General features: G+C 39.7%; 1 pseudogene; it reads left to right on the forward strand.

Moving 5' to 3' along the window:
• The first annotated feature begins 991 nt into the window (after positions 1–991).
• LOC127429681 (alpha-2-macroglobulin-like) overlaps positions 992–15,368 on the forward strand; it is a 32,405-nt pseudogene continuing 18,028 nt past the window's right edge.

A 15,368-nucleotide genomic window follows, 5' to 3' on the forward strand; every position in this document is an offset into this window, starting at 1 on the left:
AAACTCATCAAGGCAGGCTATGTTACTAAGCTCCAACCTGAAGAAGTCACAGAGTCAGAGGAGGCCTGGTACATTCCCCACCACCTGGTGTGCCACAATGATAAACCAAAATTGGTTTTCAATTACTCATCTAAGTATCAAGGTCTGTCTCTAAATAACCAGCTCCTGCCAGGGCCTGCACTTGGCCCATCATTGTTGAGTGTCCTCTTGAGATTCTGACAACACCACGTGGCAGTAAGTGTGGACATTCGCGGAATGTTCCATCAGGTCCACCTGTTGCCAGAGGACAGACCTCTTCTCCGCTTCATCTGGCAAGATTTGCACTGTGAGAACTGTCCAGACACCTATGAATGGCAAGTCTTGCCATTTGGTACAACCAGCAGCCCATGTTGTGCCATTTTTGCTTTCCAATTGCATGCTCGCAATAACCAAGAGATTTACCCAGGTGCTCTGCAAACAGTGCAGCAGAGTTTTTATGTGGACAATTATCTGGCAAGCTTTCCAACTACATCTGATGCCAAGCTAACAGTTGATCAACTGTGCAGTCTGTTTGCAGAGGGTGGATTAGACCTCAGACAATGGGCTAACAACCAGCCATCAGTGATATCACATCTTTCCACTGAATTAAGGTCCTTGGCTGCAGAACAATGGCTTGGGCAGAACAGGACTGATCCAATGGAGCCAACATTGGGTCTCAGGTGGAACTGTGCTGCTGATACACTAGGATACCACTATCGTCCCATTGAACATGCCGCACTAACAATGAGAACGGCCTATCAAGTGCTAGCAACTCAGTATGATCCCTTGGGCTTCATTGTGCCTTTCACCACACGAGCAAAAGTGCTCATTCAACAGTTATGGTCCAAAAAAAGAGATTAGGATGACCCAAACATGCTGCCAGATCTTCATGCTGCCTGGAACGCATGGGAGAGTGAGTTAAAGTATCTCAGTGCCATAACAATTCCTCTCAGTTACTCATCAGTTCCTTATGATGTATAACGGAAGTGTGTTTTGTGACGCATCCGAAAGGGCATATGGGGCAGTGGCTTACTTAGTAGAGTACACAGAAGATGTCATTCATACTTCTTTTGTGATGGCTAGATCGCGGGTCACTCCCAAGAGGCAACAGTCCATGCCTCGCTTGCAACTATGTGCAGCATTAGTGGGAGCACAGCTAGCAAATCTTTTGAAAGATGAGATCACTCTCATTATCCAGCAGACAATTCTGTGGACAGATTCTAAAACTGTGCTGGAGTGGCTTCAGTCCGACTCTTGTAGATTCAAAGTCTTCATCGGAACACGAGTCTCAGAAATACAGGAATTGACAGAACACAGTGCTTGGCGGTATGTGGACATGCAGCAAAACCCAGCAGATGATATCACAAGAGGTAAACTACTCAAGTTTTACTGTGCCTGATCGTTGGAGTCAGGGACCACCATTTCTAAAACTGAGATCTGAGCACTGGCCAAAGAGACCTAAACAGGCAAGGCCAGATGTGTTTCCTGAACTGAAGAGTCTCACTATATGCTGCCTGACCACTTCGGAACCAGATCGAACCCTTCTGGATGCCACTCAGTTCAGCACATGGAAAGAGTTAGTGGAGGCAACTCGACAAGCATGTCAAAAGGCGACAAATGATTAGACAAACACCCAGCCCATCGATCATCCTGAAGCAGAATTGGTCCTACTGAGAGAGTGTCAAACTCTGAGCTTTCCTGTGGAAATAGCGGCCCTCAAAACACATAAACCTATACCGAATCTCAGTCGACTAACGTGTCTTGCTCCAGAGTGGGATCCAGTAACTAATGTCCTCAGAGTTGGAGGACGATTATGGAGACTGGAAAGCCCAAATGTGGAACAAATTCACCCAATAGTGCTTGAACTGCAGCATCCAGCAACAAAGCTTCTTATTAAAGACTTAGAGCGCTTGTTGCACCCAGGTACAGAACGAGTGTATGCAGAAATACGGAGACAATATTGGATCTTGCGGGGTCGCCAATCTGTTAAACACCACCAGCTTAACTGTTCATCCTGTCAGCGATGGAGAGCTCAGCCCAAGGTACCACAAATGGCAGATTTGCCACCAGAGTGGCTCAGTCATCTCTGTCCACCATTTTATTCTACTGGAGTGGACTGTTTTGGCCCATATCATGTCAAAATAGGCAGAAAGATTGAGAAACATTGGGGTGTTATTTTCAAATGCCTCACCACAAGAGCTGTACACACAGAGCTTTTCAACTCCATGGAGGTGGATGCTTGCTCTTTGACGATTCATAGCCAGACATGGCAGACCAAAGGAGATTAGGTCTGAGATTATGGAATCCCAATTAAAAGAGCAGTTAGCCGATTACCAGATCCTCTTCAAGTTCAATCCACCTAACGCTCCTCATTTTGGTGGTGTTTGGGAGTGAGAGGTCCGCTCCATTAAAGCTGCTCTCCAGGTGGCAGTTGAAAGTCAGTCAGTCTCTGAAGATGTCCTGACTACAGTCTTAGTAGAGGTAGAGGGCATTTTGAATTTGAAACCCCTCGGATACATCTCAGCAGACATTGCAGATCTCGATGCCATTACACCAAACCTTCTTCTCATGGGGTGGCGGGATGCATCACTTCCTCAGGTGGCATATGCCTTAGGAGAAATGGGGCGGTGCAGATAGCGCCATTGTCAAAATCTTGTGGACCAGTTTTGGACTCGATTTACAAGGAACTACTTACCCACGCTCCAGACACGCCAGAAGTGGCACAAAACATTGGACTCTCTGACAGTAGGTTCAGTAGTCTTGATAATTGATCCCCAACTTCCCAGAGCTCAGTGTCCTATCGGTAAAGTGGTTAAGACTGTGGTCAGTAAGGATGGATGTGTGAGAACAGCAGATGTCCTTGTCAGGGGCAAAATGTACACCAGGCCAGTTGCCCGCCTCATTCTGTTGCCAGCCTTTGAGGATGACACTAAAGACTCTTAAATAATTCTCTTAATTTGCACATTTACTGCTCTAATGTGGGGGCGGCTGTTGTAAATTCTTTATGCCTTATGTCTTATTGTCCATAACTTCTCTTGTTAATGTCTTGGGTTACGGAAAACACGCATTATACAGTTTGACGCAGATATGATTCTAGCGTAAGTGACGTATTCTCTATTACGCAAGTGGCGCAACCGGAGTTTGTAGTGTTTCCACTCATGTGCAGCATCCTTAAGTGCAAGTTATTGACGACGCAAGTTCATATCATGATTCTATATTTGATGCAGAATGTTTCTGTATGTGTTGCAACTATTTCTGGCATTAAGCCAGTATTGCCGCTGTTTGTGATCTGTATAATTATTAGTTCGTCACATCTAAACACTCGTGCTAGCGCAGCTAGCACAGCTGCTTATATTGCTAATATCTGCAATATAATTATATATGTTTAATTTATCTCCATATTTATGAGAGACATATATATTGATATTGTTTATTTGTAATTTACTGTTGAATCATAACAGTATGTATGTAGACAAGTTATTTATTTCTGTTTGATTGTTTATTACAGAAACTACCTCTATATATACTATGTATACTGCCATGTGTACAAGGTTAAATCTTGCACAAATAAAAGGTGGGAAAGATATCTGATGACTCCTACTCCATGATCAGAGTACTGAAGTGGTTAACACCTTAAAAACCGGCATTCAGTGGGGCAATCCCCAACACCGGTGTTTCTATACAAATTTTGTGAGACAGAATTACACAACAGAAGATAATCTATAAAACAAACGTCAGCCAATAGGTGGAATAAACACAAAGAACGTGTAGATTCATCCACATAATTGTCCCGAAGGTGTGTTCCTCCACACAGTGGCGTATCCAGGACATTTTTACTGGGGTGGCCAAGATGTGGCACAGACCTAGTGTGGGGTGGCGATACCGGGAGAACCTTTATGAATGGCACATGATCAAAATGTGTAAATATCGCATTGCTTTGCTTCAACATCTACACATGTAGAATAAATGAATTCTTAAACTCATGTTAGCATTCATTGAATTGTTTGTATTCAATATCAGACTGTTGTTTTGACATTTGACAGTTTTCTATTCCTGTTCTATTTCAACCTATTACAGTTTCTGGGAATCTCTGGTTATTTTAACATAACATCCATTTTTAAATCAGTAATTGTTTAGGAAATGTCAGTTACACATTTTTAAGAGCTATTCTCATTGTAGAGAATGAATCTGCATATAACATCAGGTATAGTGTATAATCATATAAAGATACAAGTACAGGTGATAACTGATTGAGGCGCAATTCAATCAATCAATCATTCAATCAATTATTCATTCATTTATTAGCTATAACTGCACTGTCCAGCAGAAATATTGTTAAATTGGGTACAAATCAGTATGTGAAATTGGAATCTGGAAACCCCAAATCTGCAGATTGAGCTCTGTATACAGTAAAAAAAACTCTATTTACAGTGTCTACTCAGGTTTATTTTCCACATGTTCTGATAGCTTCAATTACTTTGAATATTACCAAATAAAATAGTTAGTCAGATCATTTGCGGCATTTAAGTGCAATTTGCCCTGCCTCTGCATATTTAAAATGTCAAATAAGGTATAAAAACTTTGAAGATTTTATTGGTCTGACTGACCAATAATACACATAAAGAGCTCATAAATAACGCTCATGTAAAGATTTAAAGTACAGTCACAGCACAAACCCTTCCATTTCACACACAGGTTAGCCATATATATAACTTTAGCTATTGAACATATACATCTTTAAAACGCTTTACACACCTCCGTCATTAAATCAGAAAACATGGCATTTCATATTTCATGTCAATATAAAGATAACATGCTGAATGTGGTGTAGGGTCTAGCTTACTCTTTAACCTAGCTACTGAAACAATGAAAAAATGTTTTCACATTCACATGGAAATTCGGGATAAATTAAACTTTAGATTAGATGAACATAACTCTCAAATAACAGCTTTCTTTTTGACCACAAATCGACGTCGTCAACTTGGAAGTTGGAGGTAGACGCTAGCTCGTGTCAGCTTCGTGCTTCTGACCGACCATTATACTCCAGACCTGGCGCCCGCTGCCCGCGACCTGCGGCACCTGCCTGGCCACCTGCGACCTGCCCCTCCCCCCCACTGATCAAAGATCAGCTCACACAGCTTCAGTCCCACCACTACTATAATGGTCAGAAATATAAAACTGACCCTGGGTCAGTGTGGATCTAAATCAACAAATGACCTGAGATGTCATCTTTGATTGACAGGTGTTTCTATTGGTTCTTTGTTCTTGTGTTGATGAACATGATGAACTACCAATCAGTTCTGGGGTGGCCACAGGGTGGCCAATGAGATTTCAGGGGTGGCCCAGGCCACTACAGGCCACCCCCTAAAATCGCCACTGAACATCAGTGCAAAAGCGACCTTCCGTTGATGTAAGAGTTTCTTGCATTCCTTGAATCGATCACATTTCTTTCTTGTCAAATTCGCAAAGTCTGAGAACAAGAAAATGCTGTGGTTCTTCCAAGAAAACCTTCCTTTACTCCTCGCCTCGCATAGCACAAGATCTTAATTGGATGATCTCAGAAATTTGGCTAGAATTAATTGGGGCCTGTCTCCCTCAGCAGATCACCGAGTCGGAACCCTGTGAGCTCGCTCAATGTTTTTTTTTTTAATTTTTTTTTTTTTATGTGTGTTTTTTTTTTTTTTTTTTTTGTGACTTTCACTACAGCCAATGATGTCGCTGGACATCGTTTCCATCTAATACACAACAATTACTTGCCTCTTATCACACACAACAGCTTCCAATCATGTTTACACACTCTACTGATTGGTTTGGTGTAGGTAAGGGGTTTGGGTAAGGGCATAATATTAACTAAGCACAGCGTTAGTCTCGTGTTTACTTTAGCCCAACAGTTGCAACCAACTGCTGAAGGCAATAAATGGCATTTACATGTATGAATACAGTATAATATGGACATTTGGCTGCCTCTAATTCACAATGAGTGTAATGAGGGGGTTGCATGTCACTAGTCTCAAAATCTTCAAGCAAATGATGATAAACAATTGAGACAGGTGTTTTGGAGACTTGAGTCACAAATGTAATTAAAACTGAAAGTTCAGTGTTAGGATGCACCAGCAGCTTGAGATGACATGACATGAGTTACAGGAAGTTGTAGTCCACAAGTGTTTGTTTTCCAAGAGCAAAAAGAAAAAAAAAAGTGTAACCCAGTCAAAAATAGTGCAAATACATATTTGTAATGAAAGAGAAAACAATTATTAAAGAAATTTATGATAAATACAAATTATGTTTTTGGCTATGCCAATGTTCAGGCCCCAAAATATCCTCCAACAAATTCCATAGTGGGTGCAAGACACTGTGGCTTGAAGGCCTCTCCAGGTTTCTGTCAAACCATTAGATGACCAGGTGGAGGATCAATGATGATCTGGGGGTGCTTCAGCAAGGCTTGAATCGGGCAGATTTGTCTTTGTGAAGGATGCATGAATCAAGCCACGTACAAGGTTATCCTGGAAGAAAAATTGCTTCCTTCTGCTCTGACAATGTTCCCCAACTCTGAGGATTGGTTTTTCCAGCAGGACAATGCTCCATGCCACACAGCCAGGTCAATCAAGGTGTGGATGAAGGACCACCGGATCAAGACCCTGTCATGGCCAGCCCATATCCAGACCTGAACCCCATTGAAAACCTCTGGAATGTGATCAAGAGGAAGATGGATGGCCACAAGCCATCAAACAAAGCCAAGCTGCTTGAATTTTTGCACCAGGAGTGGCATAAAGTCACCCAACAGCAATGTGAAAGACTGCTAGAGAGCATGCCAAGTAGCATGAAAGCTGTGATTGAAAATCAGGGTTATTCCACTAAATATTGATTTTAAACATTAATATTGTGTTGTTTAAAAATGAATATGAACTTGTTTTCTTTGCATTATTCGAGGTCTGAAAACACTGCATCTTTTTGTTATTTTGACCAGTTTTAATTTTCTGCAAATAAATGTTCTAAATGACAATATTTTTATTTGTAATTTGGGAGAAATGTTGTCAGTACTTTATGGAATAAAACAAAAATGTTCATTTTACTTAAACACATTCCTATAAATTGCAGTGGTCTCTTATTTTTCTCCAGTGCAGTATTACAAACACACCCCAAAGCGGCTGCTATCGGGTGTTGTGATCCGGGCATTAAGCGGATTCCTTCAGCGCCTGAGAACACGCAGCGAGAAGCAGTGAGAAGTACAGAAAACATTTGAATTCGCCACAGAATTCTCTGGTGAAATCCTTTATGAAACACTCGTTGAGTAAAGTAGTTTAAAATCACATTAAACGGTCCGACATTCTGAAAAGCATTGACAAATGAACAGGAGAAAACACTGACATGCACATATATAAATGAGCAGTCTTTTCACACATAAGCGCCCTTTAAAAATGACCATGAATTTACTAACACTAACTGTACTAATAATAGAATATTAGATAAATATGGAATAAATATTGTTATCCTAAAACTATGGTTCTTTTGACATTTTAATAGGCTACATTAGGGTGTGAGAAAATATCTTTCGTTTTTGTTGCAACTATGGCAGTTTCTAAATGTTTATATCTTGTATTTAGACTTTTGTGTTTAGGGTGGTGGCACCAGCACCTCATTTGGTAGCACCTGTGTGGGGTGGGGGTCTAGGGCCAATAAAATGAAAAATTTAGAAACTAATATTAAAAGTGATATTATAAAAAATAAGGGCAATTACCAATCAAATTGCATATTTCTCCCCACTGAAGAGCTCATATGGTAAGGAATTGATTTTGAGTTGGTATGGAGGTGCAAATTTAACAGCAAGGTATAGAAGAGCTATACAAATAAAAAAGTTAACACTAATTTACAGTATAGCCTATATAGGGCTAAATTATTCTGCCAGTGCAATTTAATTTGGACTCCTTTCATCGGGCTGATGTTGATTCAAGTTCAGCCATCTCTTGAAAATTGGAATCTATTTGAATCTTGATTCTATTTTGCAGTTGCCCATAGGTTTATATATATATATATATATATATATATATATATATATATATATATATATATATATAATTTTAAAAGTGTTACCAATATATTTAGTTTGTTAAAGTTTTAAAATGTTAACACCATAATAATCTTAGGTAAAATCAAGCATGGATCTTCACTACCATGGTTAGATATAACATGATTTCGATAAAAGAAACTATGGCATTTTTTAAATGAAAAACAGTACCCTAAACACAAAAGTCTAAATACAATATAAATGATTTTAAGATTTTGTTTATTTATTTATTGTATTAATACTATTGGTTGTAATTAGTCATTTACTTGAAAAATTTTAAAGTATAGTACTTAAAGAATACAATTTTCTTTCATTTCATTTGCACAAGATGAATTCAGTTTATAATTTAGTTAACAGATGTAAAAATCCCTTTAAAAATGCTGTTTTTGTTGTGTGGCATTTGAAATGTTTCAGAAATGATATTCAGTTAGTGTTAACATCACCCATTACATTAGTCAACAGCTTAGTCTAGAGAAAACCATTCATTTATATTAAATTAAAATATGTTCCATTTTTCGATAAGTCGGTTCTGTCAAGGATGTCCTGAATAATTAAATGAGAAAACTTGAAAATATTCTTATAGTATTCAAGAGCCTAAAGCACACAGATCTCTGGATAAATATGCTCATTTTACATCTCTTATAACAATAAACCGCTCCAGTCTTTAATCTTGTAATAATCTGTACCAAATGTAGATTTACAGTCAGTCCAAAGTCTCTATTTGTTGGACCTGTGGATTCGCGTGTCAGATAGTCTCGTCGAGGTTTGTTTGACGTACCTCGTCTTGCTTGTGCAATAATCGCATTCTGCTTTTTCATTAAAATATGAAGCTCTAGAAAACCTAAAGTCTAAATACAAGATATACACATTTAGAAACTGCCATAGTTGCAACAAAAACGAAAGATATTCTCTCAAACCCTAATGTAGCCTATTAACATTTCAATAGAGCCATAGTTTTAGTATAATAATATTTATTCTATATGTATCTAATATTCTATTATTAGTACAGTTAGTGTTAGTAAATTCATGGTCATTTTTAAAGGGCGCTTATGTGTGAAAAGACTGCTCATTTATATATGTGCATGTCAGTGTTTTCTCCTGTTCATTTGTCAGTGCTTTTCAGAATGTCGGACCGTTTAATGTGATTTTAAACTAGTTTACTCAACGAGTGTTTCATAAAGGATTTCACCAGAGAATTCTGTGGCGAATTCATGACTTTCACTACAGCCAATGATGTCGCTGGACATCGTTTCCATCTAATACACAACAATTACTTGCCTCTTATCACACACAACAGCTTCCAATCATGTTTACACACTCTACTGACTGGTTAGGTGTAGGTAAGGGGTTTGGGTAAGGGCATAATATTATTAAGCATGTCCTTAACGCCTTGTGCGCGAAACTTGCGCTTACTTCTGCATTAGACATCCGGGCATTTGCACGTGATGAAATCACAAATTTATACCAAGAAATCATAAGAAATAGCCATCTAGTAAAATATGTACGAATTTTCATGAGACTAGGTTGATTTTGTGGCACATCCAGTGGCATTTCCAGTTTTTAGTGGCACATTCCACTGAATTTTGTGGCATTTCCGGTCATTAGAGGCATGTGCCAGTGAAATTTGTGGCATCTCTGGTCGACTGACACTTGCTACTGTATTTTAAGGCATATTGTAGACGCTGTTAACCATACACGCACTGACATACTGTATATAGCAGTCTCGTGTTCTGCTGTAATACCCGTTATGCATGAAATGTTTTTTTTTTCTTCTTGTAATAAAGTCATTGTCATTTAATAACTCATGTTGGCCTTTTATTACTTTGCGTAAACAACATTTTTAATTGGAAAATGGTCACTGTGCTCTGACAGCTTAACTATTTAAATTGCTTAACTTTTCATTATATTTGTGTGATCATTATATTTGTTGTGTAAGAGATCTCATTTTGTGTGGGTGCCTGGTGTTGCAAAAATATGCAATGGGCATGGTAGACATTGTTGCAGGGAGACATTAGTGCCTCTCCAAATACAGAACTATACCTTTCAACTCTCCCTAACTGTGAGCAGTGTTTAAACCAAGAACACAAAATCAAATAAAGTGTTCTCTTCAAGAGGAAAACAAAATGCCATCATATCCATGTCAGCAGAGGTCTCACAGCGGTACCCTATAAAATACAGATAAATGGAAAATGGTTGAACTTATTAAAAAATTACATACAATTTTGATAATTTGAACAGCATTGGAAAAACCTGCTTCTAGAAGAAGGCTCGAATGTTGACATCACAGCTGGTGGTGTGAGGAAGGCCACTTTCTGGGTCTCATAGATCACAGAATATCCTCATAGATAAAATCTATGTAAAAAACAAACATAACTCGAAGAGTCGCCTGTCGCCATTCGAGGTTCGGACGCGTGAATGGTGAGCTCTGTGCACTTTGCTAGTTTTAATACTTTTTGTGTCATAAATCGGTGAGATTGGATACACCCTGTTCCATAACTGTTCTATGAAGACAAAATGTCAAAGAATTCAAAATCCTTGGGCTCTGAAGACATTAAAAGACACTTACGTGCTCAAGCTGAAGCCCCTGAGCAGCTGGCCAAAAGCCCGGGACTCAGTTTGGCCAGTGCGGTGAAAGAGATTCAGTGTCAACTGTTGAACATGTCGGCAATGCTGACGAAGGTCATTGCAGATTTGGAGGATCTTGCTGTAATATGTCGATCGATCACTGCCATGGAGACAAAATTTACTGAGTTGGTTACAAGAGTGGCAGATGTTGAGAAATGGATAGATTATCTGGAGTCATCGGAGAGGGAATTAGCTGCTAACCCGCTACCGACCAAGATGGACTTGGAGTGCGTTTGGGAAAAGTTGGAAGACCTTAAGAATCATAACCAGTGAAACAATGTCCGAACTGTTGGAATTCCTGAGGACGAAGAAGGCCGAGATATGGTGAAATTCCTAGATGAGCTCTTCCCGAGTCTGCTCGACATAACAGACCATAAGCTGGAAATCGAGCAAGCTCACAGGGTTCCAGCTCGGAGATCCGCAGAGGGAGACAGGCCCGATCAATTCTGGCCAAATTCCTGAGATCATCCAATAAAGGTCTCGTGTTATGCGAGGTGAGGAGTAAAGGAAGGATTTCTTGGAAGAGCCACAGCATTTTCTTGTTCCCAGACTTTGCGAATTCGACAAGAGAGAAACGTGATCGATTCAAGGAATGCAAGAAACTCTTACATCAATGGAAGGTCGCTTTTGCACTGAAGTTCCCGGCCAAATTGAGAATAGATACTAAGGATGGCCACAAAATATTTACATGCTCACAGCAAGCGATGTCCTTCATATAGTCAATGGAATGAGTAAGTCACTGTGTGATGCTCTCGATGCAGCCGAGTGGGCCTGACTCACAGGAAATTCACTTGACTGTCCGAGGAACTGAGCGCCTTTTTTGTTTCTTTTTGTTTTGGTTCCGCCTAGCGGCTGGAGTTTGTTTTGTGGAATAACACTCCTTCGGGACAGTTTGTGGATGAATCTGCACGTTATTTGTGCTTATGCCTCCTATTGGATGGAGTTTGTTTTATACATTATTTTCTGTTGTGTAATTCTGTCTCACAAAATTTGTACAGAAGCACCAGACTTAAGCAATCTGACGGCAAAGTTGTCTCGGAGACTCTTGTAGGTATACTGTATAAGGATGGACGCTGGTTGGCGCTGTCGTTTGTGGGGTTTATGCACATGTTTTTCTTTTTTCTGTTTTTTTTCTTGATTGTTGCACCAATGTTGGAATGTGGTCTTTATAATTTTATTTTTGACACACAATCTATTTTTTCTAATATGTCAAAATGTCAAATGTTATGAGTGGATTGTCTTTCTCCACGTGGAATGTGAATGGTTGGGGCACCCCATAAAAAGAAGGAAGGTTTCTTCAAGAAATGCATCTTTCCCCGCAGGAAGCTGAAAAATTTAGGAAGATATGGGGTGGACATATTTTCTTTAGTGCTGGCTCAAGTAAGTGCAGGGGAGTCATTACACTGATAAGTAAACATCTACAATTCAAATATCTCAAAACAGATTAAAGATAAATTAGGAAGAGTCGTTATTGTTTTAGCAGAAATTCAGGGGTAAATGTTGATTTTGACTAATATTTACGCACCTAACGCTGATGATCAGGGTTTTTTTATAGATCTTGAAGGGATGTTGCAAGCTGCTGGCACCCCTCATGATATAATATTGGGAGGAGACTAATCTTTTGATGGACTCATTGACGCTTCATTGACGCTTCACAGGATGTGTAAAAATCTTGGTCTTACAGATATTTGGAGACTTTTGAACCCATCTGGTAGGGACTATACATTTTTTTCATCAGTACATAAGATTTATTCTAGAATAAAATTTTTTGTTGATATCTAAGTCACTAATTTCATCTGTTGTGGATTGCTCAATTGGAAACATCTTAGTCTCAGATCATGTCCTGGTGAATTTAGAGGTGTTGCCACATACGGAAAAAAAGAAATCATATAGTTGGCATTTTTTAATGTATACCTATTGCAAAATCCTGAATTCCAACACTTGTTAAAGGCTGAAATCAATGTTTATATGGAGATCAACTGGTCCTCAGTATCCTCTGTGGTCGTGGTTTGGGAGGCACTTAAAGCGGTTCTTAGAGGTCGGATCATACAGCATGCCTCATTCATAAAAAAATCCAAAGCACGAGAACTCGTGGAGTTGGGAGAGAATATTAAATGTACCGAGGCAGAGCTGAAGTGCCGAATGTCATCTGATGGCCTCAGAGAATTGACCCAATTGAAATACAGATATAACACTATTTTGTCATAGAAGGTAGAGTTTTGGCAATTCAGGGCAAGACAGTCATACTTTGAGTCAGGGGACAAAGCAGGAAAACTTCTGGCTAGATATATAAAGCAGAGAGAGTCTTTTTCTACCATTCCCTGAAAGAAATCTGCTGGTGGTGAAATATTTACCTTGACCAATGATATTAATAATGCTCTTAAAGTGTTCTGTCTTGATCTCTATAGCTCCACGTCTTCGCCTACTGATGAAGATATTAGACATTTTGTGGAACTATTAGAACTCCCTAAACTGATGGCTGAGCACAAAAATTCTCTTGATTCTGAGATAACCTTGGAGGACCTTGGCGAGGTAATTAAGGCCTTGCCTACAGGCAAGACTCCGGGGCCAGACAGCTTTGCCGCCTTAATTTTTTTTAGATCTTATGCTACAGAACTGGCTCCACTTTTGTTAGAAGTTTATACGGAATCATTAAAGAATGGAAAGCTTCCGCCAACCATGTCACAAGCCTGGATCAGTCTGATTCTTAAAAAGGACAAAGATCCAAGTGAGTGTATGAGTTACCGTCCAATTTCCCTGATCCAGCTAGATGTAAAAATATTGGAGGCTCGAAGGGCAGAGCGATGGGAGGCTTGAAGGGCAGATGTGGGCATTGGCTCGTTGGCTGTGTCAGGCGTAGGCTCGTTGGCCGTCGCAGGCATAGACGAGTGGCAGGCGTGGCCACCATTAGCGGTACGGGGTTCCCGCCATACCCCACAGTGTAAGGGGAGAATGTGAGCCTCAAAGCAAGGTCAATGAATTCTACTAAAGAGAGTTCACACCTGCCTCTAGGCATGCATAACTTCACCGGCTCATTGAGTCCAAGGTGATAGATGTCCTTGAAACAAAGATCTCCCCAATCAAAATCCTGGGTGAGACTACAGAAATGCTCAGTATACTGCTATATGGTTTGGTCTCTCTGTTTGAGATGCAGCAGTTGCAAAGCCGCTAGATCCATAGTTGCGGGGTCAGTTGTTCTGTAATGAATGCAGGAAGAATTCAAGAGAGCAGGATCTAAGTGCAGCTTTAATTAAATAAGAAAACAAGTCCAGATACAAAACTTGGAAAACACAGGAACAAAATAAGACTAAAACTCGGGAACTGAACAAATGTTACATCCATGGGGATAACAGGAAACAACAACTGAAAAAGACTAAGCACAAAGACATTAAATACATTGGGGGAAACAAGGTAAACGAGAAAAGCTGGGAACAATCAGGGCAGGAATCAAGAACAGAGACACAAGAAGGTAAACACAAAACTTCAAACTAAAAGTCACTAAACTCCTAGCGACCTCTGGTGGCCACTAGGGCAAAAGTCTCAGGTGTGACATTATTATGGTATAATGCATTTCTCCTACCTTCTTGTGTCCAAATACTCCGCCTTCAGAGAGCAGCTCACATTCTTCACATCTCTTGTAACGCATCCGCGGGCTTGCGGCAGACAAAGGCAAATATTCATCACATCATTGCACATTCAATGCATCTGCGGGAGACAAACACAAGTGTTGTTCTGTGCGTGACAAGTTTTCGTGGTAAATCCAAAGAGACAAATTTTAATACTTCACTTAACACAGTGACGTCTTCTCAAGTTGTTACCTACACACAGTGGTAAGCAGCTGCCGCTTGTATGCATGTTGATTACGTAATCGGATCGCGGTTTTGACACAAAAAATATGATGTGAACAGAGACCAGCGGGGGCAGGGGGAGGAAACGAACTCGGGGTCGGTCCAAGCAATTGAACCAAGTGTGAAAGCACCCTAAAAAGTGTCTATTATCAGATCTGTTGGAGTCGCAGTTTTTGTTCAGATTGCCAAAATGTTCAGCAGAGTCCCGGGCATTTTAGAATTCCCTGCAGGGATTTTTAAAAGAGTCTGTACCAAGATATACCTTTTGTTAAACAGTAGTGATATAAGATTTTGATATAAGACCTCTAAGTCATTCATTCAATACAAATATTCATTTCCCATTATACTCTCTCAGTTCACAGCCAGGTACATTTTACAATCTCTTAATGGAATAGTTCACCCAAAAATGAAAATTTGCTGATAATTTACTCACCATCAGGCCATCCAAGATGTATATGACCTTCTTTCTCCTTCAGAACAGGATTTAAGATTTTTAGGAAAGTATCCCAGGTTTTTAGCTTCATCCAATGCAAATTTTTGACAGTCCAAAAAGCACACTTAGTCACTTAGTCACGACTCCAGCCAATCAAGTAATGTCTTCTGAAGTGAATCGATACATTTGTGTGAAAAATGAATCACTAATTAAAACTTTAACTTTAACTAAAGCATAATTTTAAAGTTAAAAACATTTTAATTAGCGATTTGTTTTTCACACAAACATTTAGATTAACTTCAGAAGGCATTACTTAATCGACTGGAGTCGTGTGGATCACTTTTTTGCTGCCTAAATATGCTTCATTGGATGAAGCTAA

Source organism: Myxocyprinus asiaticus, chromosome 39 (genome assembly GCF_019703515.2).
Source record: "Myxocyprinus asiaticus isolate MX2 ecotype Aquarium Trade chromosome 39, UBuf_Myxa_2, whole genome shotgun sequence".
Classification (NCBI taxonomy): domain Eukaryota; kingdom Metazoa; phylum Chordata; class Actinopteri; order Cypriniformes; family Catostomidae; genus Myxocyprinus; species Myxocyprinus asiaticus.